General features: G+C 38.2%; 1 protein-coding gene and 1 pseudogene across 8 annotated transcripts in view; both read right to left on the bottom strand.

Annotated features, from left to right (window-relative positions):
• DLG2 (discs large MAGUK scaffold protein 2) overlaps positions 1–21,723 on the bottom strand; it is a 2,173,778-nt gene that overhangs the window by 1,997,303 nt on the left and 154,752 nt on the right. The gene's annotated exons all lie outside the window — the stretch shown is intronic.
• On the bottom strand, positions 792–11,972 carry LOC134762111 (ATP-dependent RNA helicase A-like; annotated as a pseudogene).

A 21,723-nucleotide genomic window follows, 5' to 3' on the forward strand; every position in this document is an offset into this window, starting at 1 on the left:
TCTCTAAACCAAAAAAATTGTGACTTGCTTTATTGTAATATTCACTTTCTTGCAGTGGTCTGGAACTGAACTCACAATACCTCCAAGCTTTGTTTATATATGTAACTTCTTATAAGCTTCTTAACTCTTCTCAGACTCAAATTTCCACATTTATTAAATAAGGGTAGTAAAAATACCTAACTCAGAATTATTGTGACAATTACATTAGATAATTTAGACAATTTGTATATAGTACCTAGCATAGTACCTAGCCCACAGTAAGCCCCCAATACATTCTTTTAATGCAACAGGGTCTTGCTATGTTGCCAAGGCTGGTCTTGACCTCAAGCAATCCTCCTGCCTCAGCCTCCCAAAGTGCTATGATTACAGGTGAGCCAGCATGCCCTGCCCCATTTTTAATTTTGTTTATTTTTATATTGCTCTGTCACAGAAATTGAGACTAGCTGGTCTTAATTCCTTTTATATTCTATAAATTCACTCCAGGCTTTTGCATGTTGAGTAGCTGAAATTTCTTTTTTTTAATTCAGTAAAATACTGTATTTTCTAATGTATTAAATGAAAGCCAAGAAAATATCAAATTAACTTTAAAAGCAAATCTTTACTCTTTAAAGAAAAAATACAAACTGTGGTATTTTTATAATAGATTATATTTTACATAAGATAAATAAAATCACTAATGCATCTATATGCTTGGTTTCCTTAAACTACAATGAACCACAGAATGTGTGGAAAATGGGTTTAGTTTTTGGTGAAAAATAAACATCTTGGAAAAAACAGGTAGTTTTTTTTTTTTAACTGTCTATGCACAGGCACTGACATAACCAAGACTTAATGGCCACTACTTCCTTTTCCTTGTCCAAAGCAGCCATTTCCATAGCTCCCCCTTCCATATCCTCACTGGCATCCCCCAGATCCTCTGTAGCCTCCACTAGACCTTCTGTAGTCTCCACCAGAGCTACCACTATAGCCACCTCAGTTATGTCCTCTATAGTCTCCACCACCATCTCTACCATATCCTTCCTGATAGGGTGGAGTAGTGCCACCATAGCCTCCACTACTATAGCCTCCATCGCTGTAGCCACTGCCATAGCCTCCAACACCATAACTAGAATGTACCTCTCTATATCTACTTCCATTGTCACATCAGGCCATCTTGGGAGGATGTGGACCATCTCCATACTGTGTATTGCCAATCACAAGATTGATAACAGGAGCTAAGGGCCTAGAGATTTGGTGGATCATGTTCAGCATATATTAATTAAAAGGGTCCAACTGGCTGAAGATATCAGGTTGTTTGTTACTTCAACAACCAGAGACTCCAAGATTTCCTGGAAAGCAGTAATGCAGGCAGCATCTTCATGGGATATTTGCAGTTTAATTCAGTCATCTACAAGAACAATCTGACTATCACATTATACTTTCTTGAAGGCAAAGAGAAGCAACTTCAGGGAGGTGACTAAGGTCATGCCTTTAGCAGAGATGGCTCAGATTCAAGTACACCTGATCAAAGACAATATTTGAACCCGAGCCATCTCTGCTAAAGGCATGGCCTTAGTCACCCCCTGCTTTTCACCAAACACAAAGAAAAGAGAGGAGCACTTCATGTCTTGCTACTAAAAAAACAATTAACAGACAATTTGTGGATAAGTGCATTATGCCCTTCATGGTGAGAATATTTCTCTTTTCCTTCTGATAGCATCATTTGGGTACACACCAAAGGCCAAGAGGGAGACAACAACATCCAAATTATTATCTGGTCCAGTGTTAGTAAACACTTGTGTCAGTAATATTCTGGAAATCCAGAATTAATATGAATCTCTTTGAGCTAAACTTTGGCTTCATAAGTCATTCTTAGTGTAGCCCTATTGAGTTTTTTGTGCTCACAAAATTGAATCTTAGCTTCTTCTCTACCCATTCTAGAATCATTCCAGGATTGGAATACTGATAAAAAGGATACATAATCAGAAAATGGGTTTCCAGCAAAATTTCAGTGGATATATCCCACTTTCCTTCATCAATGAAAACAGGTAGCAGCAGAGATGGTATAGATAGGATCTGTCTCATAGAAAATACACCCCATTATCATCATTTTGCCAAGATGAGGCTCAATGGAGAGTTTAGTCAGGACCTATCCTAGAGAATTAAACTTATCATTGCCATCTAATACATCAAGCTCTCTAAGAGTGTGCTCTGCCTAAATCAAAAGATCCAAAGGTGGAGGTCCTTGGATTGCCTTGGCCAGAAATTAGCCAATTTCTCCCAGACACAGGAGTTTCATACTCAACATAATCACCCCTCACTTTTGTCTTTTTTTTTAATTTTATTTGGGTTTAGGGGTACATGCACAGAATTGTTGTATAGGTAAACTATGTCACAGGGGTTTGGTGTACAGATTATTTGGTCACCCAGGTAAGCATAGTACCCAATAGGTATTTTTTTATGCTCTCCTTCCTCCCACCCTCCACCCTTAAGCAGGCCCTGGTGTCTGTTGTTCCCCTTTGTGTCCATGTGTTTTAATTGCTTAGCTCTGACTTGTAAGTAAGAACATATGATATTTGGTTTTCTGTTCCCAAGATAATGGTCTCTAGCTCCAACCATGTTGCTGCAAAGGGAATGATCTCATTCTTTTTTATGGTTGCATAGTACTCCATGGCATATATGTACCACATTTTCTTTATCTAGTATACCATTGATGAACATTTGGGTTGATTCCATGTCCTTGCTATTGTGAATAGCGCTGCAATAAACATACATATGCATGTGTCTTTATGGTATAATGATTTCTATTACTTAGGGTATATACCCAGTAATGAGATTGCTGGGTCAAATGGTAATTCTGTTTTAAGTTCTTTGAGAAATCATCACACTGCTTTCTACAATGACTGAACTAATTTATACTCCCACTAGCAGTGTATAAGCATTCCCCTTTCTCCTCAACCTCACCATCATCTGTTATTTTTTGACTTTTAATAATGGCCAGTCTGACTGGTATGAGATGGTATCTCATTGTGGTTTTGATTTGCATTTCTCTAATAATTAGTGATGTTGAGCATTTCTTCATATTCTTGTTGACCACATGTATGTCTTTTGACATGTATGTCCTTTGCCCACTTTTTAATAGTATTGTTTGGTTTTTGCTTGTAAATTTGATTATGTTCTGTATTGATTTTGTATATTGCACCTTTGTCAGATACATAGTTTGCAAATATTTTCTCCCATTCTGTAGGTCGTATCTTTATTGATATTATAGTTTCTCGTGCTGTGCAAAAGCTGTTTAGTTTAATTAGATCCAATTTATCAATTATTATTTTTGTTGCAATTGCTTTTGGCATCATTGTCATGAAATCTTTGCCAGGTCCTATGTCCAGAATGGCATTTCCTAGGTTTTCTTCCAGAGTTTTTATAGTTTTAGGTTTTACATTTAAGTCTTTAATCCATCTTTAGTTGATTTTTGTATATGGTGTAAGAAACGGGTCCAGTTTCAATCTTCTGAATATTGCTAGCCAGTTATCCCACCACTATTTATTGAATAGAAAGTCCTTTCCCCGTTGTTTGTTTTTGTTAGTTTTGTGGAAGATCAGATAGTTTTAGGTGTGCAGTTTTACTTCTGGGCCTCGATTCTGTTTCATTGGTCTATGTGTCTGTTTTTGTATCAGTTTTTTCATTACTACAGCCTTGTAGTATAGTTTGAAGTCAGGTAACATGATACCTCCAGCTTTGTTCTTTTTGCTTATAATTGTTTGGGGTATTTGGATTCTTTTTTGGCTCTACATAAATTTTAGAATAGTTTCTTTCTAATTCTGTGAAGAATGTCATTGATAGTTTGATAGGAATAGCATTGAATCTGTAAATTACTTTGGACAATATGGTCATTTTTATAATATTGATTCTCCCTATCCATGAGCATGGAATGTTTTTCCATTTGTGTGTGTCATCTCTGATTTCTTGGAGTAGTGTTTTGTAATTGTCCTTGCAGAGATTTTACACCTCCCTAGTTAGCTACATTCCTAGGTATTTTATTCTTTTTCTGGCAATTGTAAATGGGATTGTGTTCCTGATTTGGCTCTCCACTTAGATGTTGTTTGTATATAGGAATGTTACTAATTTTTGTACATTGATTTTGTATCCCAAAACTTTGCTGAAGTTATCAGATCAAGAAGCTTTTAGGCAGAGACTATAGTGTTTGCTAGATATCGAATCATGTTGTCTGCAAGCAGGGATAGTTTGACTTCCTCTTTTCCTATTTGGATGCCTTTTATTTCTTTCTCTTGCCTGACTCCTTGGGCCAGGACTACTAGTACTATGCTGAATAAGAGTAGTGAGAGGGTATACTGGTCTCATTCTGGTTATCAAGGGGACCACTTCCAGCTTTTGCCTATTTAGTATGATGTAGGCTGTGGGTTTGTCATAGATGGCTCTTATTATTTTGAAGTATGTTCCTTCAGTGCCTAGTTTCTTGAGGGTTTTTACATAAAGCGATGTTAAATTTTATTGAAAGCTTTTTTGCATCTATTGAGATAATCATGTGGTTTTTGTTTTTAGTTCTGTTTATGTGTTGAGTCTTATTGATTTGCATATGTTGAGCCAAGCTTGTATCGCAGGGATGAAGCCTACTTAGTTATGGTGGATTAGATTTTTGATGTGCTGCTGAGTTCAGTTTGCTACTATTTTGTTGAGGATTTTTGCATCTATTTTCATCAAGATGTTGACATTTTTATTGTGTCCCTGCCAGGTTTTGGTATCGGGATGATACTGGTCTCATAGAATAAGATACAGAGGAGCCCCTGCTCCTCAATTTTTAGGATTAGTTTCAGTAGGAGTGGTACTAGCTCTTCTTTATACAACTAGTTGAATTCAACTGTGATTCTGTCTGGTCCTGGGCTTTTTTTGGTTGGTAGGCTTTTCATTACTGATTCAATTTTGGAATTCACTATTAGCCTGTTCAGGGATTCCTGGTTCACTCTTGGGAGGTTGTATGTGTCCAGGAATTTATCCATTTCTTCTAGGTTTTCTGGTTTGTGTGCATAGAGGTGTTCATAGTAGTTCTGATGGTTATTTGTATTTCTGTGGGGTTGGTGGTAATGTCCCCTTTGTCATTTCTGACTGTGTTTATTTGGATTTTCTATATTTTCTTCTTCATTAGTCTAGCTAGCAGTCTATCTATCTTATTTATTCTTTCAAAAAACAAACTCCTGGATTTATGGATCTTTTGTATGATGTTTTCACATCTCAAATTCCTTCAGTTCAGCTCTAATTTTGGTTATTTCTTGTCTTCTGCTAGCTTTGAGATTGGTTTGCTCTTGTGTCTCTAGTTTCTCAAGGTGTGATGTTAGGTTGTTAATTTTAGATCTTTCAAACTTTTCAATGTGGGCATTTAGTGCTATAAACTTCCCTCTTAACACTGCCTTAGCTGTGTCCTAGAGATTCTTGTATGTTCTGTCTTTGTTTTCATTTGGTCAAAGAATTTCTTGATTTCTGCCATAGTTTCCCTATTTACTCTTGAAAATCATTCAAGAGTAGGTTGTTTCATTTCCATGTAATTGTATGGTTTTGAGCAATTTTCTTGGTATTGGTTTCTCTTTTATTGTACTGTGATCTGAAAGTGTGGTTGGTATGATATCAATTGTTTTGAATTTGCCAAGGATTATAACTTTAGAGTTGTGCCATATGGTGATGAGAAGAATGTTTTTGAACAGAGAGTACTGCAGGGTTTTATTAGGCCCATTTGGTTAAGTGTTGAGTTCAGGTCCTGAATATCTGTTAATTTTTTGCCTCAATGATCTGTCTAATACTGTCAGTAGGGTGTTGAAGTCCCGTACTCTAATTGTGTGGGAATCTAGGTCTCTGAGAAATTGCTTTATGAATCCAGGCACTCCTGTATTAGGTGCATATATATTTAGGATACTTAAGTCTTCTAGTTGAATTAAAACTTTTACATTATGTAATGCCCTTCTTTGTCTTTTTTTTTTTTAATCTTTGTTGGGTTTAAAGTCTCTTTTGTCTGAAATTAGGACAGCAACCCTTGCTTTTCCATTTGATTGGTAGTTTTCCATTTGCTTGGTAGGTTTTTCTCCATCCCTTTGTTTTGGGCCTATGAATGTTGCTGCATGTGAGATGGGTCTCTTGAAGACAGCATACCATTAGGTCTTGCTTCTTTATCCAGCTTGCCACTCTGTGCCTTTTAACTGGGGGCATTTAGCCCATTCATATTCAAGGCTAATATTGATGCTGATTTGATCCTGTCATCATATTGTTAGCTGGTTATTATGCAGACTTGCTTGTGTTGTTGCTTTATGGTGTCACTGGTCTATATGCTTAAGTATGTTTTGGTAGTGGCTGGTAATGGTCTTTCTTTTCCATATTTAGCACTCCTTTCATGACCTATTGTAAAGCAGCAAGTCTGGTGGTAATGAATTCCCTCATTTGCTTGTCTGAAAGGGATTTTATTTCTCTCTAATTTATGAAGCTTAGTTTGTCTGGATATAAAATTCTGAGTTGAAAATTATTTTCCTTAAGAATGCTTAATATAGGCCCTTAATCTCCTCTGGCTTGTAGGGTTTCTGCTGAAAAGTCCACTGTTGACCAGATGGGATTTCCTTTCTAGATGAACTGTCCCTTCTCTCTAGCTGCCTTTAACATTTTTTCTTTCATTTCAATGTTGAAGTATCTGATGATTATGTGTCTTCGGGATGGTCCTCTTATTTAGTATCTTGCTGAAGGTCTCTGCATTTCCTGAATTTGAATGTTGACATCTTTAGTGAGGCTGGGGAAGCTTTCATAGGTGATATTCTAAAATATGTTTTCAAGTTGCTTGCTTTCTCTCCATCTCTTTCAGGGACATCAATGAGTCATAGATTTGGTTTCTTTACATAATCCCATATTTCTTGGAGGTCTTGTTCATTCTTTTATACTCTTTTTTCTTTATTTTTGTCTGACAATTATTTCAACAAGCCAGTCTCTAAGCTTTGACATTTTTTCCTCAGATTGGCCTATTCTGCTGTTAACACTTGTGATTGCATTATAAAATTCTTGCAGTATGTTTTTCAGCTCTATCAAATCTGTTTGGTTATTCCTTATAATGGCCATTTTTATCTATCAGCCTCTGTATTTTTTTAATGATCGTTAGCTTTCTTGCACTGGACTTTGACATTGTTTTCAATCTCAATGATCTTCATTCCTATCTATATTCTGAATTCTATTTCTGTCATTTCAGCCATTTCAGTCTGGTTAAGAATACTTGCTGGGGAACTAGTGAGGTCATTTGGAGACACTGGCTTTTTGAGTTGCCAGAGTTCTCGCACTGGTTCTTTTTCATCTGTGTTGGCTTGTGTTCCGATAACTGAAGTGTAGTTTCAGTACAGTTAGTATACTTCTTTTCTGGGTGTTTTCAGAGGGCTGAGGCTTTGTGCAAGGTCTTTATTTGTAGTTGAATTCTTTTTCCTGGTTTCAAATATTAGTAAAGTACTTTTGGTGTTGAATTTTGGGCTGTGATCCAGTAGGTGGCACTTAACACATAGTGGCCTGTAGGTAGTCACTTAATCAACAGTGTGGCTCCTCTGTATTTCCTCATGATTGCAGCCATGCTTCTTCTCAGTGCTCTGAAAGTACAGGTTCCTCTACCACTTGAGTGCTGACTGCAAATCTTGGCTTGGGACTCTTGGGCAGAAGGGGAAGGGACCTTAACAGTGGTTATGGCAGAGAGCCTTTCACCTGTCTCTTGGGGTTCCAACCCAGAGAATTGTGGAGCCATTATTAATCAGTGCAATTGGCTCTGGATGGGGCACCTGTGCTTTGGGCTCAAGCTAGGGAGACCCACCTGGTGATGAGAGGGTGTCAGGGACAGGTAACAGGGAGACAGACTGGCCTCTTCTCCCTAGGGCAACAGCAGCTTGCTGGAGGTGTGGTTAAAGCACTCAGGGTCTTTGCTCCTTCTCCAATTCAAGGACAGCAAGGTCACTACCACTGCAGTGGCAGTAGCAGAGGTGTTTTTGGTTGACTTCATGAGTTCTACCTCAGAAAAATGTAGAGCCAATGCTACTGGGAAAATTCAGCCAGGAGGTAAGGCAGTTGTTCTGCTGGCTCTGCTTGTTGAGGAGTGGGGGTTCGAGCGTTCACAGGGACGAGCGACCAGGCTTCTCTCCATATGGTGACTGTGGTGTATTGGAAGCTCAGGTGAAGCCCTCAGGCTCTTGGTTTCTTCCCCAGACCAAGGGTAGCAGGGGCAGAACCATTGCTGTGGCAGTGGCAGAGGGTCTGCCAGTTGTCTCAGGGAGACCCACCCCAGGGAAACTCAGAGACATTCAGTGGGTATGCTTAGCTGTGGGTGGGTGGCTATTATGTGGTGCAAAGCCGGGGCCCTGCCTGGTAAAGAGTGAGGGGTGGGAGCTCCCAGGGAAGACAGATCACTCCTTTCCATATAGTGGCTGTAGTGTGCTGGAGATGCCCATGTAGTGACTGGCCCTTTGTTTCTTTCACACCCAAGAGTGGTTAGGGTGGTACCACTGCAGCTGCAATTCCAGAGGGGTTGTGGGCTGTCTCCAGGATTTCCTCCTCAGAGAAATGCTGAACCACCTCCAACCGAAATATTCAGGTTGAAGCAAGTTAGCTGTGCTGGAATCCCAGGCTGAGAGGCCCTGCCTAGTAAGAAACAAGTAAGGTCCAGGACCCATGTGGAGAACACTCTGGCCACTTTTCCATGGGATGGCTGTGCTGTACAGGAGATCTGCACCACTCCCTAAACACCAAGTACTCTCCAGAGCCTGAAAGCTACGTTGGCATGGGCTGACAGACAAAAAAGGTAACCAGCCTCTCTTCCTGGGATCTCCATCCCAGGGAAGTGCAGAGCTGCTACCAGCCTAAGAGCCCAGACAGGGGGTGGCTGGAGACCCAGGCCACTGGGCCTCATCCTGTGAGATGCAGTGGAGGTGAGGCCTGGAGTCCATTGCTGCTCAGCCCTCTGGATTCAGCCACTTTCCTGGGGGAATGAAGGGAGCCCGACCTCTCCTACTGCTGGAGCTCCAGTCACTAATGCTGGGATACCTAGGAATTCATGGCTCCCAGGATTCCATGTGTGCCTGGGCAGTAGCTCTGCCCAGACTCCACACAGCTCTCCATGTCAGTCTGGAAGCCCTGGTGGAGTAGGCTTATGCATGGATCACCTGAGCCCAGGGTGGCAAAGGTCCATGGCAGAACTGTGAGTCCCTGGGGACTCTCACTCACTCACCATTTTCTGGCAGTGTGGGAGCCTCCTCTGGCTCCATGCCACTCCTGGGTGGGCAGTTGTCCTGTCTCACTTTACTCCATTCTCCATTGGTCAAGTTGTTTCCTTGATGAACCCCAATGTTTCCACCTAGATGTTCCAGTTGAAGATACAGCAGTTAATCACCACTTTCTTCTCTCTGTGAGAGAGGTGCACACTAGATACTTATAGTCAGCCATCTTGGCCTCTCCCATGATCACCCCTCACTTTTCAATATTTTAATCAATTTGCCTTGTCTCTAGTCCAATTTCTTCACAATTGTTCTCCATTGAAGGATCCTGAATAGAAGCTCTAGTTCCTTGATCTTTGTAGAGCAAATTCCTGCTTTGAAAAACTAAGACCAAGGTTAGACATCTTATAATTTATGTATATTTGTGAGGTTTATCTTTGTCGATGTTGGTGTTGGTAAGGTTTTATTTGGGATGAGGTTTGAGGTTTTGTATTTTCATTTGTTTTGCCTTTTGGCTTTTTTGTTGGTTTGATTTGTGGTGGTGCTCATTTATTGGCCTTCACTAGAAAATGAAGAGTAATTTCTCAAAGAACCACTGCAAATATATGTTTTCATTTAAAAGCTTCTATTCTTAAACTTTACTATTCATACAGAAACAGCAATCATCTTAACTGGACTTGGATTCCTATGGAAGTTATACACACTAGGGAATCCAGCATATAAAGATAAAAAGACTGTAGACTACATATATATTAACATCATTTCTTCCTAGTTAATGTAAAACACTCTTCTCATCACTTTTCCTCTCTTGGTTTCCTTTTTCAGCCTCAAGTTTATTATATACTCCATTTGAATGTGTCAGGATGCTTGCCAAAGTGAATAGAAGAGAGAAAAGAATATAGTTGAGGGAGAAAATAGATATTTCTCTTCTTTCAGGTGTATTGACAATTGTGACAAAACTTATTTTTATAAGGAAAGAGAACACAAGAAAACTGACATTTGGGCAAAAAATAGTTGTGCAGTTTCCTGGCTGATCTCTATCATATTTGAGTCTGAATATGCTGCCATGATTGGAGTATATACCATAGCAATACTGAGAGTGAGAGAAGTCCTTGAGTACCTGTGACTGAAGAGGCCAGTGATGGGAAGTACTCATTCATTTTTTTAGCAGTTTTAATGTGTTTACTTAGGCAGAGGGAATACTCCTTGATCTTCATCTTTATTATCTCTACTATCTTCACTTCTCCAATCCACATGCAGCAGCAAAAAGGTGACAGAAACTGACAAAGGGAGATGTCAATCTAGCATGTAGTGAACTCCCTATTATGGACTGAATAAAGCAATGGCAACAAAAGCCAAAATTGACAAATGGGATCTAATTAAACTAAAGAGCTTCTGCACAGCAAAAAAAACTACCATCAGAGTGAACAGGCAACCTACAGAATGGGAGAAAATTTTTGCAATCTACTCATCTGACAAAGGGCTAATATCCAGCATCTACAATGAACTCCAACAAATTTACAAGAAAAAAACAAACAACCCCATCAAAAAGTGGGCAAAGGATATGAACAGACACTTCTCAAAAGAAGACATTTATGCAGCCAAAAGACACACGAAAAAATGCTCATCGTCACTGGCCATCAGAGAAATGCAAATCAAAACCACAATGAGATACCATCTCACACCAGTTAGAATGGCGATCATTAAAAAGTGAGGAAACAACAGGTGCTGGAGAAGATGTGGAGAAATAGGGACACTTTTACACTGTTGGTGGGATTGTAAACTAGTTCAACCATTGTGGAAGTCAGTGTGGCTATTCCTCAGGGATCTAGAACTAGAAATACCATTTGACCCAGCCATCCCATTACTGGGTATATACCCAAAGGATTATAAATCATGCTGCTATGAAGACACATGCACACGCATGTTTATTGTGGCACTATTCACAATAGCAAAGACTTGGAACCAACCCAAATGTCCAACAATGATAGACTGGATTAAGAAAATGTGGCACACGTACACCATGGAATACTACGCAGCCATAAAAAAGGATGAGTTCATGTCCTTTGTAGGGACATGGATGAAGCTGGAAACCATCATTCTCAGCAAACTATCGCAAGGACAAAATACCAAACACCGCATGTTCTCACTCATAGGTGGGAATTGAACAATGAGAACACATGGACACAAGAAGGGGAACATCACACACTGGGGCCTGTTGTGGGGTGGGGGGAAGGGGGATAAATAGCTGGCTATTTTTATGTACTCCACCAGCACCAGACAGCCACCCCATGCAACAGGAAACAGGTCGCCAGGCCAGCCCAGAAGCCACAGCCCAGAACGGAGTGAAGGGACTGAATGAGCTGTAACACAAACTAACTGAAACCCATGCCTTCTGCCAATTCACTGTGCTGCTGGAAGCAAGAAGAGAAGAGTTACAACCCTTCTGGGAGCCCAGGCCTCAGGGCTCCCCAGGTCAAAGCTGTGACATGCTGTAACACTGCCTTTGGGGTTCTGTGGTTGCTGGCATCTTCAAGTTTTGGGGGCACCACTGCTTTCCCCTTGTCTAGACATGGGCACCTAAGATGGAAGCCACTTGCAGTACATCTGGTCTAGCTGCAGCCTCACACAGAGCTGGCGCCTGGAGCCGCCTGCCCTGTGGCAGTAGCCGGCACACCTGGCTTGCCCTTGGTGGGCCTGGATCTGGGCCAGTAGCAAAAGCCAAGGACAGCCTGCTGGGCTGAGTGGGCAGAGCTAGCTCAGTCGTCCTGAGTGAAACTTGAGCAGAGGCACCATTGGCCACAATGTCCCCAGGTGGCAAAACAGCACCCCAAAAATCCTGTGTCAAAATGATGCAAAGTAATAATCATTTCTGGACTTTTTGCCCAGTTAAATAATTATTCAAAAGCAGAAGGAAATAAAAACAGCTTCAGTTTTAAACAAGCAAGAGCAATGTTTATCATTAGCATATATGTTTAAAAGAACTATATTTTTTAAAAAATTTAATGAAGAAAAACATTGAACATGAAGAGACCAGAGTGAAGAAATAAATTAGCAAACATGAGTATATCTGAAAAAGTATTGACTATAAATGTAAATTTTTAACATAATGACCACTTTTAAAAGGTTTAAAAATTAAGGTGAAAATAAAATATTATACAATATATCGAAAAATAGAATAAATAAAAAGATAAAGTATTCTACAGTTCAGAAAAAAGGTATATTCCCTAGAGGTAGACTTGTAGACAAAAATACATAAATATTTGTTAAATTTAGAATTTATTGAGTCAAATATGCATGTTAAAAATGAAAAGGTAGCAAAGAACAGAAGTAGAAGTCACAACTTTCAAACCAGTAAAAGGAAGAAAGAATAAAGAAAATTTGATCAATCTGATACAAAGCGAGAAAGGAAATAAAAGGAAGTATAGGAAAATACATATAGTAAATAAAAACCACAAAAGACAATAGAAATAATTCCAAATATATCGGTAGCCTCAATAAATATAAACAGAATAAACAATTACTTAAAATATAGATAGTCATGTTGAATTAAAAAACTCCAACTCTATGGTTCTTAACAACAGATGTACCTAAAGTATAACAATGAAGAAATACTGGCAGTAAAAGTGTAAAAATGATGAAATAAAAAAATTAACCAAAACAGTTAAATTGTTAACAACCAAAATAGACTTCATGCAAAGATCATTATTGATAAAGAAGCTACTTATGTAATAGTCAGAAGACTAATTTATCAAAAAAAAGAACAAGCCTGAAACTGTTTTTCTTTACAACATAGCCTCTCAATAGATAAGCAAAAAATTACAGACTTATGAAAATATGAATTGAATCTGTATATATCTTATCATATAGACTCAAAATCCACAAAGGAAAACTTAACAAGATTACAAGAAAAAATTAACAAGTTTCCAACCATGGTGAGCTTTTAAAATATATTTCCATTAGTAATTAATGGATCAAGCAGAGAAAAAATTGAACTGTGCTGTTCTGAAGGGTTAGATTTTAAAATGCTAACGATTTGAGAATAAATTCTTTTAAAAACCCAGCCTATGAAATATATCAAGAAAAAGATTGTACTCTTTTGAGGTCATTTCTCAATTATAGATACACTGATCAGGAGCAACTGTATCCAACAGAACTTTCAGCAATAATAAAATTGTTCTCTATCTGTGTAGTCAAATAAGGTAAGCTTTAAAATCAAGTGTGATTAAAACAACTAAGGAATTAATTTTAATTTTAGTTTTAATTCATTTAATTTAATTAAAATATACTTAATTTATTAATTTATTCCATTTAATTTAAATTTAAATGGCCACACGGTTACCATACTGACAGTGAAGTTTTACAGTAGTATTAGTAAAAAGTTTATATCTTTCAATGCTTACATTAGAAAAGAAAAATGGTCAAAATGAACAAGCAAATTTCCTAATTTAAAAGGCAGAAAAAATATACAATTGAACATAGAAAGGAAAAAGCAACAAAGAGTAGAAAATAATAAAATTTCTAAAAAGTTACAAAAATTTTAAAGACTAATAAGATAGATAAGCAAGCCTCTGGCAAAAATAATTAAGAAAAATAAAATACGTAAATATAAAATTTTGGGAGTGAAAAATGGACAGCAAACTTTTTAAATTTAACCAAGTACAGTAACAACTTCATGACCAAAATTTAAAATAAACAGGTAATTTTCTAAAATAAATACAATTTTTTTAAGTTTAAGAAGAAACAGAAGAAATGAACAGATTTAAACTTAAAAAGACATCAAAGTGTAGCAAAACTGTACCAAGATAAAACAGAGCAAAACAAAAATCTTCCCAGACAGTTTGACCAATTCTACCAAACTAAAAAATTAATCTCTACCTTATATAAACATTCTAAAAAATAGAAAAAAAAATTAAATTCTAACCCATGTATTATCCTAATATAACCTTGAACCCAAAATCAACCAGAGTACAAAAAATAAACATTATATGCCAATTTTATTTATGTGTCAAAACTCTATAAAAGAATATTTTCTAGCAATGTAATTTTTAATTATACCACATAAAACTATGAAAGCAAGGATGCTTTGCTAATATAAACTCTATTGCTGTAATTTTTCCAATCAACAGAGTAAAGAGAAACTAACAAAATTATCTCAAAAGAGAATACTATTAGATAATAATAAAGACTGCTGGCTGTGTTCCACAGTTCAAAGTTCTATATCTATAAATTTATTTATTCTTCACAGCAATGTCTGATGTATTTTTATTTTCATTTTATTTTCTTATTAGGCATTGTCATTGCCTAATAAAATAGGCAATAACAAATAACAAAGCTGTGGCAGAGAGAAGCTCAATGTCATCCAGCTTACTAGTGGCAAGTCCAGGATTTGAAATCAGACTGATTTCAACATCCATGCTCTTAACTACAACATATGTTCTCTCTCAAGTCCCAGTTGCTATTTTTAGGGGGAAATCTTAGCAAACTAGGAATAGAAGTAATATCTAAAGATCTAAGAAAGTATCTACTAACAAACAATCTATAGTTATGCATTGTTTAATGACAGGGATATGTTCTAAGAAATATCGTTGGGCAATTTTGCCATTTTGTTAACATAATAGAGTATACTTACACAAACCTAGATGGTACACCCTACTACACACTTAGGCTACATGGTATATAGCCTATTGCTCCTAGGCTACAAACCTGTACAGCATGTTGCTGTACTGAATACTGTAAGCAATTGTAACACAACGGTATCTGTGTATCTAAACATAGAAAAGGAAAAGGTACAGTAAATATATGAAAGATTTTTAAATGATACTTCTGTATAGGCACTTACCGTGAATGGGGCTTACAGGTCAAGTCTGGAAGTTGCTCTGGGTGAGTCAGTAAAGGAGTGGTGAGTAAATGTGAAGGCCTAAGACATTACTATACACTACTGTAGACTTTATAAACACTGTACACTTATGCTACATTAAATTTATTTTCTTTTACAATAATAAATTAACCTTAGCTTACTGTAACTTTTCTACTTTACACATCTTTTAATTTTTTTAACTTTTTGCCTCTTTTGTTATTAAGTTTTAGCTTAAAATACACATTATAGAGCAATACAAAAATCTTTTCTTTCTTTATATCCTTATTTTATGAGATTTTTTCTATTTTTAATTTTTTCATTTTAAACTTTTTTGTTAAAAACTGAAACACAGGAACGCACACTAACAGAGGCCTACATGAGGTCAGGAATATCAGTATCATAGTCTGCCACCTGCACATCTTGTCCCAATTGAAGCTCTTCAAGGACAATAACATACATGGATCTGTTATCTGCTATGATTAACAATGCCTTCTTCTAGAATACCTCCTGAAGGACCTGTCTGAGGCTATTGTTCAGTTAACTTTTTTTTTAATAAGTGGAAAGAGTACACTCTAAAATAATAAAAAGTATAGTAAATACATAAACCAGTAACATTTATTATTTATCAAGTATTATGTACTGTACATAATTTTATATGCTATACTTTTAAATGACTGGCAGTGCAATAGGTTGTTTACACCAGCATCAATACAATGACAAGAGTAATGCACTGCTCTACAACTTTAGGAAGGCTACAAATGCACTAGTTGATAGGAAGTTTTCAGCTCCATTATAATCATATAGGACCACAATCATACATGCAGTCGGCTGTTCACCAAAATGTCATTATGGAGCACAAGACTGTACTTCATAATAAAATGTTAAACATCCTATTTAAAGACATAAATAAGAAAAAATGCATGCATGTTTCTAGATAGCTGGCTATTTTTATGATAAAAGATAAAATCACACCAACACCTCGTATGTATACAAAATTAATTCAATATGAACTTAAGACCCTGGTATGAAAAGCAAAACTTATTATAGTAGAATATGTTTGTGACTTGAAGGTAGAGAAGGATTTCTTAAATGAGACACAAAAACCAAAAACCAGAAAAGAAATGGTCAATAAACTTGACCATAGGTAATAACCATGGATTCTACTACTACAGAAGATTACAGACATTAGAGAATAAAGAGTGGTAACAGTTATTCTACATTTACTAATCTAATCTTTGCCACCATTTTTTTTTCTGGCCAGTCTTTCTGAGTTACTTATGTTAAATTGCTGTATGTTCTTTAGGTAGGGGTATGGATAATCAGGGCTGATAGCCTCTACCTAAAACATACCATTTTCACAAGTAACCTCTATGCTATGAGAAAAGCTCCAAATTCTTCTATTTCTGTCATTTAACACTAACAGCATGCCAAAAAAGAGTAACATGTAAGATATTTCAAACTATCTCATGAGCCTTGACAGGATTACATCATAAGGACAATAGAAAGTATTTTTGAATCTACCTCTAGCACTAATTTAATAATGTATTTATAGTGTTTCTTTTGTTCTTTCAAAAATATTTCTTATTCATTTGCTGTCCACAAGGTTCCTAGCACACATTAAGACAGGTAGAAATATTTAAACTAACAGTTTCTCTGGCTTGGAGAAGTTGGGGACTGGGAGGGCTGAGTGGAACAATACCATTTTTTTTTTTTAAGAGACAGCTTTCATTCTGTCATCTAGGCTGGAGTGCAGTGATGGGATCATAGCTCACTTCAGCCTCAAACTCCTGGGCTCAAGCAATCCTCCTGCCTCAGCCTCCCAAGGAACTAAGACTAAAGGCTTCATCACCATGCCCTACTAACTTATTTTATTTATTTTTTTTTTTGTAGAGACAGGGTCTCACTATGTTGCCCAGGCTGGTCTTGAATTCCTGGCCTCAAGCTGTCCTCCCACCTCAACCTTTTAAAATGGTGAGATGACAGGCATGAGCCACCGCACCTGGACCCAGATATTTTCAATAGAGTGTAATTATTCTAATAGAATTAAGTGGCCTCTTCCCTTTCTCTGCTCCAAGCCCTCAGATGACAATCTTTATAGGACTGTCTTGTGCCAACACACAGTATATTTATTCATAAAAAAAATTTCTGAACCTACTATATGTTATCATTCTTGATTACTAAATTTCTCAATAATCTTTGCTTTATCTACAATGCGAAATTTGTCAGAAAGACCAAAGCTCAAATCTCAATCCTACTACTTGCTAATTATGTGACCTTGAACAATTTATTTCACTACTCTGAGGCTGTTTGCTCATTTGTAAAATACAGATAATTAACAACTACCTCCCATTGTTGTTAGGATTGAATAATAATATGTAAGTAGGGCACAGTCCTGTTATGATGGTGGTTCTACCTCTCTCTTTTAGGGAAGGAATTATCTCCTGTAGCATTTTATATATTGCTCTGCACATAGTATATGTAATAAATAATTGGTGCTTGGTTGTTTAACCAATTAAATAAGTCAACAAAAATTGTGAATCGTTAATGCATAAAAACAAATGCCAAATAGGTTTAAGACCTAAATTTTGAAAGCAAAATTTTAAGATTCTTAGGAGAAAACATAAAAATGTTACCCTTATGGTCTTTGAGCAGAAAAACTTTGTAAACAAGATATAGAAAGCATAAACAATGAAGAAAAAGATTTCTTAAGCTGACTACATGAGATTTTTAATTTTGTGCATTAAAAACCATCATTTAAAAGAAAACAAGCATAAAAGACTGGAATTTATACATTCAACAAAGGAGTCAGCATCAATAATATTTAACTAGTACATTCGTCTTAGTCCATTTGGGCTACTATACCAAAATATCAAAGACTCTGACTTATGAACAATAAACATTTACTTCTCATAGTTCTGGAGACTGAGAAGTCCAATATCATGGCAAAGGCAGATTCACTGTCTCATGAGGGCCTGCTTACTTCTAAGAAGACAGCTGTCTTTTCCCTATGTCCTCAAATGGCAAAAAGGGCAATGGAGCTCTCTAGGACCTCTTTCCTAAGGGCACGAATCTCATTCATGAGGGCTCCACCCTCATGATCCTATCATCTCCAAAAGGCCTCCAAATACCATCATATTGGAGATTAAGTTTCAACATGTGAATTTTGGGAAGACATAAACATTAAGTCTATAACAGCATCCATAAGAACATTACTTTAAAATAATATAAACACTTATGAATCAGTATAAAAAACAAAAAATAGAAAATGGACTCATTATGAACCTTTGAAAAGATGCTCAACCTCTCTACTGATCAGGAAAATGCAAATTAAAACCAAAATGAGATCGCTTTTCATATTCATTGAATTGGTTTGTGAGAGCTACAGTAATTAAGTACCTGGGTAGCTTAAACAAAAGAAATGTCTATTCTCACAGTTCTGGAGCTTAGAAATCTGAGATCAAGGTATCAGTAGTGTTGGTTTCTCCTGAGAGTTGTGAGGAAAGGATCTGTTGCAAGCCACTGTCCTTGGCTTGTAGATGGCTGTCTTCTCCCAATGTCTTCACATTGTCTTCATTCTGTTCATATCTGTGTTCAAATTTCTCCTTCTTATAAGAATACCAATCATACTGGATTATGGCCCACCCTAAAGACCTCATTTTAATTTAATTACCTCTTTAAAGACCCTATCTCCAAAATACCATTGCGTTCTGAGGTACTAGGGGTAGGACTTCAACATGTGAATTTTGTGGGGGAGGGGACACAATACAGCCCATAAGACTTATCAAATTGGCAAATAATTTTTCAGCCTGGTAATACCAAGTATTGGCAAGGAATGGGGAGAAAAAGAACTCTCATACTTTGCTGATGGAAGTATAAATCGGCACAATCACTTTAGAGAACATCCAGTAAACCTGAAGATAGACATTGTAATCCAGTAATTCCACATCTATGTATTTAGTCTAGAGAAACACTGGCAAATGTGACTCAAAAACATTTACAAAATATTCTAGCTACATTATAATAAACAAAATATGGAAACATCCTAATTGTCCATCAACAAGAGAAAAAACAGGTACATTCAGAATGTTTTTATAATGATATACCATGAAGCAAGAAAAAAAAAGTGAACAGGAGCTACAAGTATCCATAAGGATAAATCTCATAGATGTGATATTGAACAAAAAAAGGCAAGTTGCAAAAAAATGCAACATCATAACACTTATATGCAACTTAAAATATGCAAAATAAAACATATATTGTTTATGGATATACATGTGTAATGAGAGCATATGCACACTTAACTATTTTTAAACCAATAAATAAATTCCCAAATGTTAACTATTTTCCCACTAGAACATTCAATAGTATAAATTCTTAATTAGGCTCCAAGAAATAAGTACTCTTACCAAAAGCACACACAAGTCGATTAAAAAACAAGTGAACTGTAAATTCAGTGACAACTAAATAAAAAGAAGCTATTCTGGAGCCTTTAAGGTTCTGCCTTTTTCAGCTGCACACAGGAAAAAAAACTAAATGTCATGTCTCAATAGTGTTTAAACTACCCTGCACACATGCAAAAAAAAATGCCACACGCACATTTAAGTAAAACTCTTTCAAAATAGGCAAAACAGGATGGTGTAGCAGAAAGAGACTAGATTTACTCCAATCTGTAATAAAATCCTGGTTTTGCCTCGCTGGCTGGGTGGGTTTAGCAAGTCACTTATTCAACTTATCTCAGCCTCTCTTTCTTCATATGTAAAATCATATAAACTTCAGTTTTCTCATTTGTAAAGTCCCTATTCAGTCTCCTTCTGGAAAGGTTTGTGTTTATGTTCGGTATCTACACATAGTGTGCTCAAATGGTACCTGTACTGGTAGAAAGGTATTTGATCAGTACATTAGAAATTAAGATAAAAGTGTTATTGAGTATCAGCAAGATGGCAGAATAGGGCTCTCTAATGCTCGTCCCTCCCATAGAAACATCTATTTGAACAACTGTCCATGCACAAAAATACTTTCACAATAGCTAAGGAAACCAAGAGATTACAGCACCTGGGTATAGCATCAAAATAAGAAAACATGCATGGAAGAGGGTAGAAAGAACAGCTTTACATTACCCATTTCACCCAACTCCAGGCAGCATGGGGAGAGATACCTTCCACTTGAGGGAAGGAGAGGGCAGTGAGTACAAGACTTTGCCTCAGACCCCAAAGCTAGGCCCACCCCCAATAAAGCCTAGCACCAGGAAGACCCCCAACAGCCCTAAACTCCAGGTCTGTATAGCAAATTAAGTATCCAGGCTGCCCCATGACTAAGGCTGACTCCAGTGGCCTCAGTCTGTAGACTGCCCCCAGCATCAGGCTAGCCCTCACAGCCACATGCTTCAGGCCTGCCCCAGCACCAGGCCAACCCCACATAGTCCTAGTCATTGGGCCAGAACCTATGGACCCAGCCCCTAGGCCAGCCACTGTGGATGGAGACTTCAGGCTTGTCCAGTGCCAGACCAGCCCCCTGCAGCCCCAGACACCTGGCTGCTACCCGCAGACTGAGCTTCCAAACCTGCCCCAATACTAGATAGGATCCTGCAGCCCCAGGGTCCAGGTCTACAGAGCAAATTTGGGCTCTAAGCCTTAGCACAAGGCTAAGCCCAGAGGCCCCAAGCTCCAGATCAGACCCAGCATAAGACATGACCTGTAGAATCAGGCTCCAGACCAACCCCACGGCCAGGCCAGCCCCTGCGGCCCCAGGCTGCAGACCACCCCTAGCACCAAGCTGGATGCCAAAGTCCCAAGCTTCAGGCCCACTTGGCCATCAGGCCAACCCCTGCAGCCTTAATGACCAGGCCAGAACCCATGGACCTTGTCTCCAGGAAGACCTCTGTGAATATAGGATCCAGGCCCCACCCAGTCCAAGCTAGCTCCTATGGCCCCAGGCTTCTAGCCCACCCCAATACCAGCTTGGCTCCCCTGGCCTTAAACAGCAGGCAGGCACCAAGACCTAAGCTCCAGGCCTTCCCAGTGCCAGGCCAGTCCCCATGGCCCCATGCTGAAGGCCAGATCCTATGGCCCAATGATGCTACAGTGACCCAGAGTCCAGGCCTGCCCCAGGAGATCCCAGGAGAACCAGTCCCCACGAACCCAGGCTCTAGGACCACCTCTGTGTACCTTGTACTCAATCTGGTTCCTTGTCCCAAGACCCAGGCTAGGTTTGATAGGTCCAATCTCTAGGCCAGGTCCTAGACCTGTGCCTCTAAGGCAATACCAGCAGGCACAGGCTCCAGACCCAAAGATCCCAGGCTCCAGGCCAGCCTAATGGTCCCAGGTATCAGGCAAATATTTGTGATCCTAAGCTCCAAACCAGCCCCCACAGACCCAGGCTCCACATGGATCCCAGCATCAGGCTAACCCCAGGCTCCAGGCTGGTCCCAATGGCCCAGACTGTAGAAAACCCAGAGTCCAGACCTGTTCCAGCAGACCCAGGGTCCATCCGCAGTCCCAGTCTAGACCTTACAGACTAAGGCTCCAAGACCACCCCTTCTGACCCAGGTTCCATGACAGCCTTTGTGGACCCAGGAAATATTTGATATATATCTGCTATATAAGATATCTGATATATAGGAAAAAAAAAAAATATATATATATATATATATCTGAC

This window comes from Pongo abelii, chromosome 9, assembly GCF_028885655.2.
Source record: "Pongo abelii isolate AG06213 chromosome 9, NHGRI_mPonAbe1-v2.0_pri, whole genome shotgun sequence".
Classification (NCBI taxonomy): domain Eukaryota; kingdom Metazoa; phylum Chordata; class Mammalia; order Primates; family Hominidae; genus Pongo; species Pongo abelii.